Source organism: Larimichthys crocea, chromosome XIII, assembly GCF_000972845.2.
Source record: "Larimichthys crocea isolate SSNF chromosome XIII, L_crocea_2.0, whole genome shotgun sequence".
In the NCBI taxonomy this organism is placed as follows: Eukaryota; Metazoa; Chordata; class Actinopteri; family Sciaenidae; genus Larimichthys; species Larimichthys crocea.
Genome location: NC_040023.1, coordinates 38,920,626 through 38,935,258, shown reverse-complemented (window position 1 = coordinate 38,935,258; position 14,633 = coordinate 38,920,626). Strand labels below are relative to the sequence as shown.

General features: G+C 42.8%; 1 long non-coding RNA gene across 1 annotated transcript; it reads left to right on the top strand.

Moving 5' to 3' along the window:
* The first annotated feature begins 54 nt into the window (after positions 1-54).
* Positions 55-6,827, top strand: LOC113747234 (uncharacterized). Its single transcript, XR_003463465.1, has 2 exons — positions 55-789; positions 6,499-6,827. It is a non-coding gene; the product is annotated as an uncharacterized LOC113747234 (long non-coding RNA).
* The last annotated feature ends 7,806 nt before the right edge of the window (positions 6,828-14,633 follow it).

The window sequence follows — 14,633 nt, the reverse complement described above, 5'->3', positions numbered from 1 at the left end:
AAAATGAACTTTTAAAAAGCTTGTTTAAGGCTCAGGTATCAGGAATTAGGCTATTGAGAGCCCCACTCTGGAGTCAATAGTTTATAACTGAGTGATAATATATAAGATAGTAATGGTACCTACAGTAACTCACACGCTAAATGCATTTTTGAGATTGGCAAAAATGTCAAGGTTAATTTAGCGCAACGCAGCTCTATTGAACAGATATGCTTTGATGTCATCATTCCTTAGATCTTATTGGACAGTAAGAATTGCCGATGTTAGACGACAGTGGTGTCTGTTGACATCATTATTGCTGTATTCTGCGCATATCAGAGCACTAACAAGCCAGGTTTCTTGAGTCCAAGAGCACATTAACCTATGCCATCCGTCAAACACTCCCGTCGGGGTATTGCTTGAGTCTGTAAAACTCCTGCAGTATCCAGCAGTGACATTATTGTATCGAGTCTAAAAGGGAATTCTGCTGGGAGAAAGAGAGCTACAGTGTGAAATTGGATATTTTGAAGCAGCATCAGCAGGGAGGAAGAGCCTACCGAGTGCGTAACGATGGGTACCCTCTCTGGGGGTGCGGATATCAAAAGAAGCAGCCCGTTCAGACACACGCCCGCGTGGAACAGAGACGCCAAATGACAAGACATAAGTTACAAAGAGGTTTTGTTCGACACAAGAGGGGATTTCATTCTGCACTGACAACAATACAAATCCTGTTCTACTCGTCTCCAAGGGCTGATCGCCGGACCGGTGCGTTTTACGCACATCTTTTCCTGGAATAACCACCCTGCCCCGACGGTAGGTTAATCTCTCTCATGTATGAAAAATGCGGCAATTTTAGTCTAAGGCAGACAATTTAGAATTATCACAGCCTCTCACAATTTGTCATGGTTTTACGTGAACAGAGTTAAGATAAAATAGCCTCTGACCTTATCCTTTCAAATGTATAATTTATTTATTTTCATCCTATTTTGTTCCTTTTGAAACTTTGGCACACTCAAGTAGAATATGGAGTATACAGAGCATTAGAATTAAATAATACAATACGATATTCCCCTTTTTATAGTGAGTTTATAATTCCATGTTTTTTTATAGTCTATTTGTATCCATTACAGTTTAATTACACTGAATATTTTATGTGGGTTAACATCCTGCTGCTGTGGAGCGCATGACGTCTTCTAATACTTTGTTGTTTTTTTTACAGGTTATATTCTACTTCTTTCTTTGCAATGCGTGCGTGCGGAGGGCAGAGGGAGGGTAGAGGGGGGGGCTGCCAGCAGACACTGAAGAGATATTAAATCACCGGGCCAGTATAGAGCGTACAGAAACTGATGGAGTAAGCTAAAGTGTGAGGGATTGCTCCTCACTTTGTCCGCGAGTAAATCTTCACTTTATCAGGCGCTGTCAGGCAGGCGCCTCCACACAAGATTGAAATAGCCAAGCGGTGCAGCTCCGTGTGTACGTGTAGTCCGCGGATAAACGGATTTTTAGCTCACTACCAGTGACTAAATTGACTCGATTCTGAGGGGAGAGTCAGACAGAAAGACAGACAGGCAGACAGGCAGGCAGCGAGGTTGATATGGTGCTCAAAGTGAGACTACATCCTCACCGCGTCTGAAATGAAAAAGCTCCAGGACAGTGACGGAAAGGTAGGCTGGATGCTTTTCCTATTCACTCACTGCGAGGTTTCACAGTAAACTGCTATAAATTAATGTTCTTGCAGTGATGAGCCAAAAATGCATGACAGGAGAATAAAGAGTAAAATACTTCACTCATCTGCACATTTACAAATGAGCCTGCTTTTTCTGCAGGGCACAGGAAACCTGAAGCCCATGGAGATCAATCACGTAACTATTAGGCAGTTAGTAAGTCTTTGAAGGCTGCCTGGAAGTGTAAGGAAATTGATCTCCCACACAGTAACATTAGCAATTCAATAGATGCTTTTACTATTGAGTTCACACTTTTTCACATTTCACATTTTTAGCCCCAGTTTTCACCAGTGGGAATTGAAGCCCCACAATTGCCAAAGTGCCGTGCTCTGCACTGGCTCCCAGATGATGAAACCTGCAGCCCTGTCTGTGTATTAATGCACTGCTCATTGAACCATGGAGGACCACACCTGTCTCAATTGTGCTGTGGTCAGACACGTCTGGTGGACTCTTCTTTCACCTTATGGAGAACCTCACATGGGAGCATAGACATCCCAAAGTGTGCTGTCAGCATCTGCAGGGAAAAGCCAATCCCAGCAGCAGCAGCAGCAGCAGCAGCCATCGAGCCAGCTATCACTTCTGAAACGCAACACCAACTCCAATAGTGCTGAGAAAGCTCAGGAGAAAAGACACAATGCACTGTACTGCTGTGCGCGTTTGTGTGCTTAAGTGCGTGTGATTACAGTCAGTTGAGTGTGTTGTACATCTTTGTGATGACCTCTCACAGTCGTGCAGCTATAACAACTCGAGGGTCCACTTCAATCAGTTTTCTGCTGCATACTGATATGAATCGCACATATGCACTGGTCTGTTGTTGCTATCTGAGGTCATTCCCATGCAAAGCTCCCCGACTTCACACATCTCCAGCTGGAACATTGCTGAGTCTATTTTCTGTAATGAGTGTAATTATGCACTTGAATTAATAATTAATAGCGATAAGGTCATTCACTGAGTCACTTTTTATGCTGTGTCCTGATAACTGGCTATATTTGTAAACATCTTGTTAATCCTGAGCTTATTTCCTACTTTCTAGCAGCTACAGCATCCATCTTTCGTCCTGTGCCTCGGCGCAAACATGAATGCTTGTGCACACATGTGCACGTCTACGCATTTACCACACCTCTTCTTTGTAGTTATGGAGGCATTTATATTTTTAATGCATCATTCAGGTAGTAAGTACTCTTCAAGCACTCCCTGCTTGTGAGGCATTTATCACTTCATTCGTCCAATCACAGTGTGGATTAATAGTCTGATGCAGGAACACAGAGTAGGAGAAAACCCAGCATCACAGCATCACTTTTTGAGGATTTTTGCCTGTGCGTAGGTCGAAAGTTGTCTTTACACGGCTTCGCCGAGAGTTCATAGCATTCATTAACACATTATGTCAAAGACAGCACATTCCACTTCATTCACAATCAGTAGCCCGAAATGCTTTGAAATGCCGTGTCACAAAGCTACTCCAAAAGATAAATATAATTTTGTATTCAACATTTGAAGTGATTACTCCCTCCATGAAAATTATTTGTGAGGATGGCTGAGTCACTCAACTGTTCCAGGAAGCTGCATATGTACAGGCCAAGAGAATTAATTTTTCTCATACACTATTTTCAACAAAATAGCTGCATGTACTGTACTTTTTGATGGAGGAGCATCTGAGAACTCAAAAGGAGGCGATCTTGTTATTTGACCTTGTTACGTATTCCTCTTTTATCACAGTTTTTTTTTTCCACCAATGCCTTAGAGCAAAACTCTTAATAGGTCTCAGTATCTGAGTCCATTTTCAGGCAATGGAAAGATGTGTGTTTGTGTGTCTCTGAGCAAGGAAGAGTGAGCTTTTGTACATTGTACATGTACTGACTAGGGTGTGTGCTTGGGAAACAGAGCTGTTGGTGCAGACTACTTTACCACACCATGCATAATCAGGTTGAAGAGAACAAAGATGTTAGCTCTACAAACAGTGTTTGGATCAGAATGATCCCGGCATCCAGAACCCAAGAGAACAGTGGCTCTTTCACAAGACACGCAGGAAAAGGACCCAGTGGAGGGACCAGCTAAGGTCTCTGTTAAAGGTTGTGTATCCCCGGAGAATAACAAGGAGAGGAATAGTGAGGAATAGTAAAGCTTTCTTCCATTATGTGTGTTTCAGAATAAAACGAGAGATGATTGGATTTTAAAGACGTGCTCTGAGAAGCATCGAAAAGCTTTATAGGTGTACACAAATTTCACGGTTAAGTGAGTTTTAGTAAGCCTCTGCGCATTTGTTTTGAATAGATGTGCTGGGAAAACAACTGCTTTGTTTGACAGATACCAAATAGGTATACCTATACCGTGGGTATACCTATAAATGTCTGGTCCATGATCTTTTTTCTCTAGTGTTTGTTTATTATGTTTATGTCAGGCTTAAAAGTCAAAAGAGTTATGAGAGACTTATGTCTGAGACTATGGTGTATGATGGTGGTGCTTTGTTTGTTGGCTCCCCGTGGCCTTGCTTATTAAGTAAATGAATGGGCACACAGCCTCGTGCCTAAAGTGGCTGCCAGACAAGACTTTTCTTCCTCCTCTTAAGCCAAATCCAAGACAGCTAACTGATTGTTGCAGAGCCAATTTGCAGACTCAACAATCTCAAGCATGCAGACATATTTAATGTACATGTGTGCATACACATGCAAATGAATGCATGCCTGTGCACATGGAGTTTTATACCGCCAGCCCTGTCACATTATGGATGGATCCTGTGATGTTTTTGGCCTTATGTGATAATGAAAGCTTGAGCGAATGCTGCTGCTCTGTAGACTGGCTCATTAAGACTATGTTTATAACAGTTATATTAATAAACATAAAGAAGTTGGGTCACCAGCATTGTGAGTGTAGGAATCATGCTCTTCTTACGCTCTGCCAGCAAACTAAAATCTGCCTCCATGTCACACGCTGATCAGAGGAGCCACACTATTGTTACAACTGGCACAATGCACCATTGTTAAGTTGTCTATTGTGTGAATCTTTGAATGGAGGGAGGATCTTTTCAAATGATAAGTTTTTGGAAAGGGATGCACAGCACATATCCATTACACTCCATGTGATCATTGTCCTGATTATAGAGAATAAGTGGGACTTATTACTCAACATCAATACTTCAATTACAAATCCCATTAATTGCACACTATGTCTGCACCATTTTCGTCGGGCAAAGTCATTTCAGTTCTGTCAAAACCCATTGTTGCAGTGGTAATGAAAGGCAATTCACGGAAACAATTTCATGTAGAATCTGGGTGGCCTCTTTCTAACCGCAGCCAAGTTGCCTTGAGCAGTTTCTAGTAGTATGCAATCCATTGTTAGTCACTATATTTGTCAATGTCCTGTATGAAGGTAGGAATGCACTGTGACTTTGATCACAAAAGGAGCCAATGCCCTGTAATGCCTCATACATTTGATGTAGGAGATCAGCTATTCTTGATAGCATGCTTCAAAGTATCATCCTCAGGTGTTAGGCAGCATTTTTCTCTCCTCTCTGATAAAATATCTGTGCCATTCCATCTCACATTGTTATCTCTAAAGCTTTCAAAGCTTTCAAAGACTTCACTCTGACCCAGAATCTATTCAATATCCCAACTGTGTCTTACTTTAAAAAAAATGTATTCTCTTGTACAAGTTTTTTATTCTGAATAGGGAAAAGGGTTAAATGAATGAATTGAATTCTGCCCCTGGCCCTCGTCTACTTTTTCGTTTTCTTCGTCCTTCAGCTCCTTTCATCTGTCCTCTGAGTTGATATCCCTGTAGTCTCAAATCTAGGTTGAACCCATTTTCATACAAGGAACTAGGTGAGAGAAAGAATCACATGTAACCGTACTGCATCACAAAAAATGAAGTCTGGTTTAACCAGTGGGGCTGGTGTAAGGACTGATGGATTGAAGAATGAACCACGTCAGAATTTTTTTTTTTTGTTGAAGCCATGACATTTTCAGATCTTTGTTTATGATACACGCAGCTTAGAGTTCACTCAGCTTTGACCTTTTAATGCCTGTTACATGGCAGATTCCCTGAGAGAGACAAGTAGAAAATGAGAGAGAATAACAGAGGCTAGGGGGTGGTTTGGGAATTGATTGCATGCCTTCTGCCTCTTTGATGACAAACAGCTTCCCCATGAGATCCACAGAAAGCATAAACACCAGTTTGTTTGCACGCATTTCTAATTTTTTATGTCCAAATCACCCCAACCCATTTTTATTTCTTTTCAATACACAATGCACAAATATGATAATGATTACATTTATTCCCAATGACACGCTCCAATTCTGCCACAGGGGTTCTATATAAGGACATTGCAGACAGATCCTTTTTCTGTGGACCCGTGGCACTCGTAGTCATTAACCTTCTAGTCAAGCAATTTGGGCCAGAGGAGCGTTTTTTTTTTTTTTCTCAGTGTCGAGGATGAGATGTAGCTCAGAAGGCCAACCCCCTCCTCGCAAGGTGAAAAAGGCTATTTTCATTGGCCAGGTGATAAATGTGGTGTCTATCGAGGTGCATCGCCCTTTTGGCGTTCTCTTCCTCGCTCTCATTCGCTCTCCATTAGTATTTTCCTTCATTCTATTACACTTCTCGTTCATTTTCCTGTCCGCTCCCCATCTCATTCTCTTGGCCCGACACTGTCTGTCACTCTCTTCTTCTTGTTGTTTTCGCCCATCTGCTCTCACTGTCTCACACACAGAATCTATTGTAATTGACTTTATCTCTCTTTCGGCCCCTCTTCCCTCTCTCCCTCATTTCCTTCCTCTTTGTCTCTCTGTCTTCCTCTTCACAGTGGATCAGCTGTTGTCAGCCTGAGCTGAAGGTGACCTGTTGGCTGGGCCAGGGGCTGCAACACAGGACATGGGTCCTGCCTCTCCTCCCCGCTCGTGTCTTGTGTTGCAGCCAGTGGATCTGCCTGTCTGCCTCTCCGCAAGTCTGTCCGCCCACCGCTGCTGGACTGAGCTCCCAGAACAGATGGATTTCACCAACCTTGGACCTGTCGACCCTGCTCCTCACTTTACAGCTCGCTTGTACATTATCACTATCATTCTAAGTATAATGTATAATTTTTAAAATTGACATATTGTCCTCTCACAAGGCAATAAAGTACTTAAGTAAAAATGTTATTTGTCTTGTATTTGTAAAGATAACAGCAGGATTCAAGTATTATTTGTTATTGACTATAATGGGGTGTGCTCAGTGTTTCCAGTTAGGATTTAATACTCGCTTTAGGTCATGTCTTGTCAAGCATATAGCACAGCAGCCTCCAGCTCCCTTGTGACATTTGTTCTGTGATATTTAAAGTTGACACCAGTGAGGATTATTATTCTTTTGAAACCATAAACACAAGGCAAGCCAAATAGGATTTTAATGAGCCTTGTCTCGCATCAAATGAAGCAGCACTTCTGACTTTCCCAGGGAGCAAACATTCATTGAGAAGCAATAGCTCTTGACAAGGTCAACAGTGATGTACCTCTAGGCAAGCCAGGGAGGTGCCGGAGAGGCACGCGTGGGCTGTCTGATCCCTATAAATGCCTTCTCATTTTACCCTCCAGGTTCCCAACGAATAGCATAGATGAAGAGGTCGTAGAGTGACAAGAGATAGCCTTTGTCTTTGTTCACATCTCAGTAACAGGAGTGGGGATAAGGGGTTAGAGGGAGCATGGAAGAGGACAGTGATGCAGTACAGTGCCTCCCGCTACCAGATGTGGCTGCTCACCTTGCATTGTCGCTCCAACAACTCAGACTTGGCCAGAAATCACTATGTGCATCTCACAGAAAAGAGTAGAAAGAAAGTGTGTTTGTGCACACCAGGTGTGCTTATTTTGTATGTGTGCATCTTTGTAATAATGGAGTGTGTGTCTGTGTGTGCATGTGTGTGCGTGTGTGTATATGCACTTTAGAGTAGTACACACTTTAGAAAATGAAGCCATTTTCTGACAGGGGTGTCACTTGATTGGAATGTAAATCTGGATGCGTGTGCTCGCTGTTTTTCAATCTCCCCCCACGCAGATTGTTTACCAGAGAGATTGAAAGGAGGCTGTGCGCTGAATGCTGTGAGTTGATATTGGCTGACTGTGTATACCCCATGCTGGTGCAGATGTCTCACAAGCAATGTTATTTATTTACCAGTATATGGCCCTGAGCACCGCCACGTATTTTTGTGACATACCACCTGGAGTGTTCCATGACCTGAACTTAAAGTAGGCTTAAGGCTTAAAGTGAAATAAATCTGAAATCACACGTTAAGATTGGTGGTATACACCTTTTCATGCCCTTGTACAAGATCGAACCACAACCACTTAACTTTAGTTTAAAGTTTAAAGTTTGAATTTCCTTTTCCAATTTTGGAAGGTTTGAATATGTAAAGCTGACACTAAATGCATGATCTCGTTTTGGTTTGAAGACTGAATAAGATTTTTCACCTTCTTGCCTAGAGTTAGAAGGGACAGTTGATGCCACTCTAATGCCTGTGCATTAAAAAGGAGACTAGCTTAGCATGAAGAATGGAAACAACGAGCCTGGCTCTTTCCAGAACTAACAAAATTAGCAGACCAGCACCTCTAAAGCACTAATTTTCTTGTTTGGGTGATCTGGTACTAGTCTAAATTAAATTATGTGAAGGACTATTTGCTGGCCAGGAGCAGTTGCTCACAGACAGAGTTAGCTGTTTCTTCACTAGCTTCAAATACAGACATGAGAGTGTTTATTCATTCATTCTGTTTTTTTTACATACAAGATATAACATGTTAATTTTGCTAACTTTAAAAGTACTGGTAGCTTTTGTTACCTTTGGACAGAGTCAGATTAGCTATTTCCCAATTCCCAATATCTCTGTTTTTCCTTTAATGATATGATAATACAGTGAGTTTTGCCTGCTGCCATCCCTTGACATTGTGAATCCCCTCAGTCTGTTGTCCATAAAGAAACAATTAATACCTTAAAATCCACACAAACAATTTTACAAACTTCATTTTATAAAGCATCTAATTAGCTAAATGAAACATTTGCATCTTAGACCCGGAGAAGTGCACAGGACAGATCAGTGTGAGATCTAACAGATTGCTGGGTCTTAACAAGGATTTGCTGTGCCGCATATTTTTCCACACTAGTGCACTTTGTGTCTGCAATCAGCAGTTACAGATTGAGAGAGAGAGAGAGAGCTATCCCTCTTGCTACTGCAGTTTAAACTCCCCCCCCTCCACACACACCCACACCCACCACCCCTAACGGCCTAGTTGGTATGGAAATGCTACAGCAACAATATCAAGTCAAGGAATTTATTCAGTTCACAGCAGGAGAGATGAAGACAGAGACTGAAGACCGATCAGGAGTGGGTGGGAGCCAAGAGCAAAGTCCTCTAGTTACAGGTGTCTTGTCACTTTGTATTAGATTGGATATGTGTGCAGCGTGTGACATGGAAGGCACCCTGGGCTGAATGTCACGACACCAGGTTAAAAGATTGATGTTTGTCTGATAATGACTTGTGGTGAAATAGAGTATAGAGAAAATAAAATTAGAGAGCAAGAAGGATGAGCATATAACACGTGTCACATTTAACCGTTCTTACCTAATCAGCTGTGATTTATGTGCAGTCATTCATACTGACGTACAGGTATAGGCAAAGGAATAAACGATAGTATGGCTGGATGCCTATAATCAATTATTTACGTATTACATATAGTCAAAGACAAAGAGTGGACACCAAGGCCTCATAAAGTCAGGCTTGCTCACTGTGATAAAAGATTACCAATATGCATCAGGCTCATTTACGAGATCGAGTATGTGGCAGCGCAATCAATTTCTCAGTTTATTCCACTGGCTGTATAAATCACATTCACAAGGTCATAATGCGGGTTGTGTTCTGCTGCCTATTGTAAAAGGTGAGGTGGCCAAAGAAGGAGAGACTGCGAGCAATAAGAGAAAACATAGTGAAGACAGGGCAGAGAATGTGTGCAAGAGGTGCTTCTCCATTAATTATACCACAACTCTGTAATCACAAAGTGAGAAACCCACAGTACCTGACCCCATCCAAGAACCCAGCGCTTTTAAAACAGGCCCAGTGTACCAGCATTCCCAGAGGAGATGACAGAGGAAGTGGCTCTTTTTAAGCAACTCATAAATGATAAGAGCTTCTAAAGAGAGACCGGAAAGGAGAGAGAGTGAAAGGGAGGGAAGAGGAAGCTAAGTATAAAAGCGGGGGAGTTGGAGATGGTAGGAGAGGGACGAAGAGATTGGCAGCTGGGGGAGATAAATACAGACATGCAGAAAGGGGAAAGTAAAGGGAGGGAAAGAGAATGGCATAACAGAGATAGAGAGCGGCGAGGGGGGAAAGGCAGCAGGCTTAGATAAGTAGTGAAAAGGACAATGCTAGGGAGACGGGGGGATAGAGAGGGAGAGAGTGAAGAATAGAGTGACTGAGGATGATTTATTAAAACTGAGCGAGGCAGCACTTCAGAGACAGCTGCCACTTCTCAAAGAGTTTCAGACAGGCCGAGTGACAGTGACACATCAGGCAATAGAAACAAAAACTTTGTGCAAGTGTTCAGGAAAAAAAAAAAAAAGTTCTGTTTGATATTCTGACGGTGGAGGTCAGCGAGATTGTAGATACCCAGAAGACTTTAAGATATTCGTTAAATATCCCAGTGGAGTCACAGTAATTAGTACAGGGTTCAATTTTCAATCTTCTCTTCTTTGCGTTCATCCAGTTTTTTTCAACAGGAGTGGACTTATTATTACTGAAGTGGAGCAAACAGATAAAGAATCCCAATGCATGCATAGATTCAGTCCCAGTCACCCTGAAATAGAATAATCAGTTTGAGAGGAAGAATGAATAAAAGACATTTTCACCCATTGCAGCATCAGCATGCAAAACATCCGTCACCGGCATTACAATGTGTGCCTTCTTCAGTGGTGTAGTATCAGCTTTACTTACTGTACTTACAAGGGATAGACAATAGAAACACATAATTAAAACAGATTCTACATTATAGTATAGTTCTGCACACACTGATGTGAGCTTTTACTGCATTGAGAGTTGGTCTGTATCATAGCGGTGTTAACACATGCTAACAAATGATGTGCAAACCTTATATGGTCCACCTTCATCCATCAGTTTAACGGGAATATGGTTTATTCAAATCCTCAAGTCCTTTCTCATTCAATATTTACATAATTTATTCTACCTTATGCACACATTGTGTCTATATGCCCCTGTGTGGTGTGTGTGTGTGTGTGTGTGTGTGTGTGTGTGTGTGTGTGTGTGTGTGTGTGTGTGTGTGTGTGTATGTGTATGTGCATGTGCATGTGTGTGTGTGTATGTGAGGGGGTCCTTGCACTGGGGGATGCCCTTGAGAGGTTCATTGAGCTGATGGAGAGATTCGGATCACAGATTTCCTGTAAACCTACTGAGCCATGTCGCAGGAACAGGCAGTCAGACATTTTGTGATGGCCTCTGGAAGCACTTGTAAGCTGTTGGAGTGTGGCTTTGATAATGCAAACGTCAACATACTATAAGCCTCACCGGGCTGATGGCCTGTAGTTTGGGGGGGGGGGGGGGGGGTTGTCTTTGATTTTAATGAAATTCTGTATTTCATCAATGTTTTGACACCTGAGGTGAAATCGATCCCACGCTGCTTTTTTAGTTATTTGGAGACAGATTAAAAAATCACAGCACTTTTCAGGGGATGTCTCATTGCGGAGGAAATAAATAGACTTGAACTTCATTTCCCAAGCTGAAGCAATTTATGCAAAGTAAATAAAAACCTGAGCTGATGTAATATTCACAGCACCCACTGATAGGAAGAAACGGGATCAGAGGGAAACGTTCTTTCTCATCCGCTCATCCCCTGTGTTGGATTGGATGACTACTGTATCTCTGTCAGCTCCCATGAGAACCACTGTCCCAGCTCAAGGGCTGCAGGGTTGGGAGAGGAGTGTGTGTTTCTGTGTATGTGTTGGAAGTGTGTGTATAAAGATAGGCAGAGGAAAGGGGAAATGATAGCCAAGCGTAACCAAGTTACTCTGACAATATTACAAGTGAGATGGAGAAGAGAAAAACAGACAAATTGAAAGTTATCATTCAGAGACAGGCAGGCAGAGTCAAAACAAGGAGAAAGAGAGAGAAACAGGGGAAAGTGATCTAAAAAAAAAAACTGTAAAGCAGGAGATGGAATCAGACTGAGATGAAGTGTAAAAAATGGACAAAAAGTTCCTGAGGTAGCAAATGTGAAAGCGGGCAGAGGGATGCAGGACAGGACAGAACACAGGAGGAGAGACAGAGGACAGAGGGAGTGATACGAGCTTCCAAAGATGAGAAATGAATCTCCAGTTGACAGCAGATAGGGGTCAGTTATGATAAGTGTGCCCCTCTCTATCCTCAGTGGGAGTATAGTCCAGTGCTGAGTTATCAGCTGCCAGTCCCCTGCTCAGGTCCTACAGACACAAGGTGACCTTCTGTGAATCAGCAAGTCAGTGGCAGGGAGCCGCAGACTGCTGACAGTGACAGGTGTTCACTTTCAGCTCCCAGCTCCCACCAGCGCATTGTCATTATGGTTTATTCATTCATTCTGGATTTGCACAAAACTTTAAAGGGTAAAGAGTTCCCCCACTGGGTGGACATGAATCAAGCCTTTAGCACATGCAGTAATCCTGAGACTGCAATGTACATCCAATGAGGGAATCACACTGGATGCGACAGGGAGCACGTAAATGTTGACACCCTGTCGCATTCACTCAGAAATGATGTGAGGCCAATTATGAGGGTGTCCCTTAAAGGGCCAGAGATTTAAAAATAGGGGGGGGGGGGGGGGGTAAGAAGACAAAAACTAAAGTGATGAATTGGTACATTTCATGACTGCCTGGGATAATGTGTTTTCAATAGAGTCTGCTTTTCCATTGAAAGTGCTAACGATTGTAATACATCAGTGAAATGTGAATTTAATGTGCTCAGGTTCCAAAAGATCTGCAGGGGTAAAGTAAGGTTTCTCTTTCAATTTACTTTCCCATTCCATTATCAACACATTTTCAGTTTATCCCCATGTATGTGAAAAGATTGACCTCACAGTACATTTAAACTTACAAAAAAAAAAAAAAACATCCTTAAAACAAGCTCTGGACAAAAGGTGTAAAGTATATTCAGGGACTTTATCAAATCTAAACCTGATAAGAAGCTGCAGTGAGATGGCAGTGAGAACGGGAGTGGAAAGGAAGATATTAAAAATCCTCAGTCATGCACCGCCAGTTGCAAGTCGCTCACTTGGGAGTAGCACTTTGGTGCTGCAGCCGCTGATGATGTACATTATTTGCCGGTGGTGGGGTGAGGATGCTTTTATGAGGCCAGTGGCCATGAAAGCACCAGTATGTGTGGACCGACTCGGAACAATTGTATTGTCCCAGGGCTTTTGATTAATATGAAGGGTGGCTGAGGAACAATTCCAGCAGTGTTATCAGGAGCAAACAGAGGGAAACAAGGGGCCCTAAAGCTCAGCAGGGGCCCCATCAATGGGTCCCTGTGCTGCTTGGCTGTGATTCATACAGCTGGATTGATAGCGTCTGATGTGGGTTATGTTTCTGTTTACCTACATGTGTGTGTGTTTGTGCTTATGCTCACAGCTGGGATGGAGGGAATTGTGTTTCTGTGTTTACCTCATGATTGAACATCTCTCCTCCCCTGCTCTTAACTGCTGATTGGTTTGACCTTGCCGACACAATTTGTTTCACCAACTACCTTCTGCCATGCTACGTTTCGCAGCTATTTGTAATGTAAATATTTCAAACTAAAATAAGTAGAGTCAGAGAAGTTCAGATACTGATTTGCCTGGTGTGGGAGTTCCTTTGAAGAATAAGCAACAGCAATTTATTATTCAAAGTCTAGACACATGCACTTTTATCTTTGGCAGCTGTGCGATAATTCCCTATGATGATTATCTATCTTGCTCCTAATTACAAATATTACACTGTTTCCCTACAAATGAGGCTGATATATGAACAACTCACTCCTTTGGGTGTTTGCTACCCAAATGATGATCGAAAAGAAAAAAAAAGAGTGAGAAAGAGAGAGAAAAGATTCTTTGTCACAACACCCCCCCCTGAAGAAACCATCAGCATCATCTGCCACATTCATTTAAGAAGGAGGCAATTACAGCAATTTGACAGTTGTGCTCGGTTTTGAACAGATCCCGTTTCAAAGGAGCAGACCTGGCTTCCTGCCTGGCACTCAGAACTTTGTGCCTGTTCTGGTGAAGCAGCTTCGTTTGCATGCCACCCTCCTCTCCACTGATTTTTTTTTTTTTTTTACCTCCCTCTTTACCCTTTTCTGTCCCTCTCTCTCCCCGTCTCTTTCTTGTCACCTTCTCCTCTCCAATTGTGAATCAGAAACAAACAAGTTAGATGCTCACTGGACTGAATGTGATGTGTTGCCTGGACAACGGAGGGACAGGCCTGGGGAGTCTGGTGCTGGATGAGAGATTGGAGAAAAGTGAGGAGGTGGATGTTTGTGTGCATGTGTGTGTGTGTGTGTGTGTGTGTGTGTGTCTTTTAGACACTCCCATTGGGCCTCCTGGCTGGCGAGGACTGACTGCTGAGTGGGCTGATTGGCACATAGACAACCTCCCCCCCTCCACCACCACCACCACCAACCTTCTTCCCTCCCTCTCTCTCTCTCTGCCTCTCCGGCTCCTGCTCATCTCACCCTTTTCGCTCTGTAATGCTGATGATACGTTCTGCTCCGGGTCTACTTGAGCTGCATAAACAAGTGGATGGCGCTTTGTCCTGCAACATTGGTATGGTTATTGAACATACACACTGTATCAAAAGGACAAGTACACACATCAGCCTTGGTTGGTAACCACTTAAGTGAATAAGACACTTGTCCTCAACACAATTAGCATGCAGAGAGGGAGAGAGAGAGAGAGAGAGAGAGAGAGA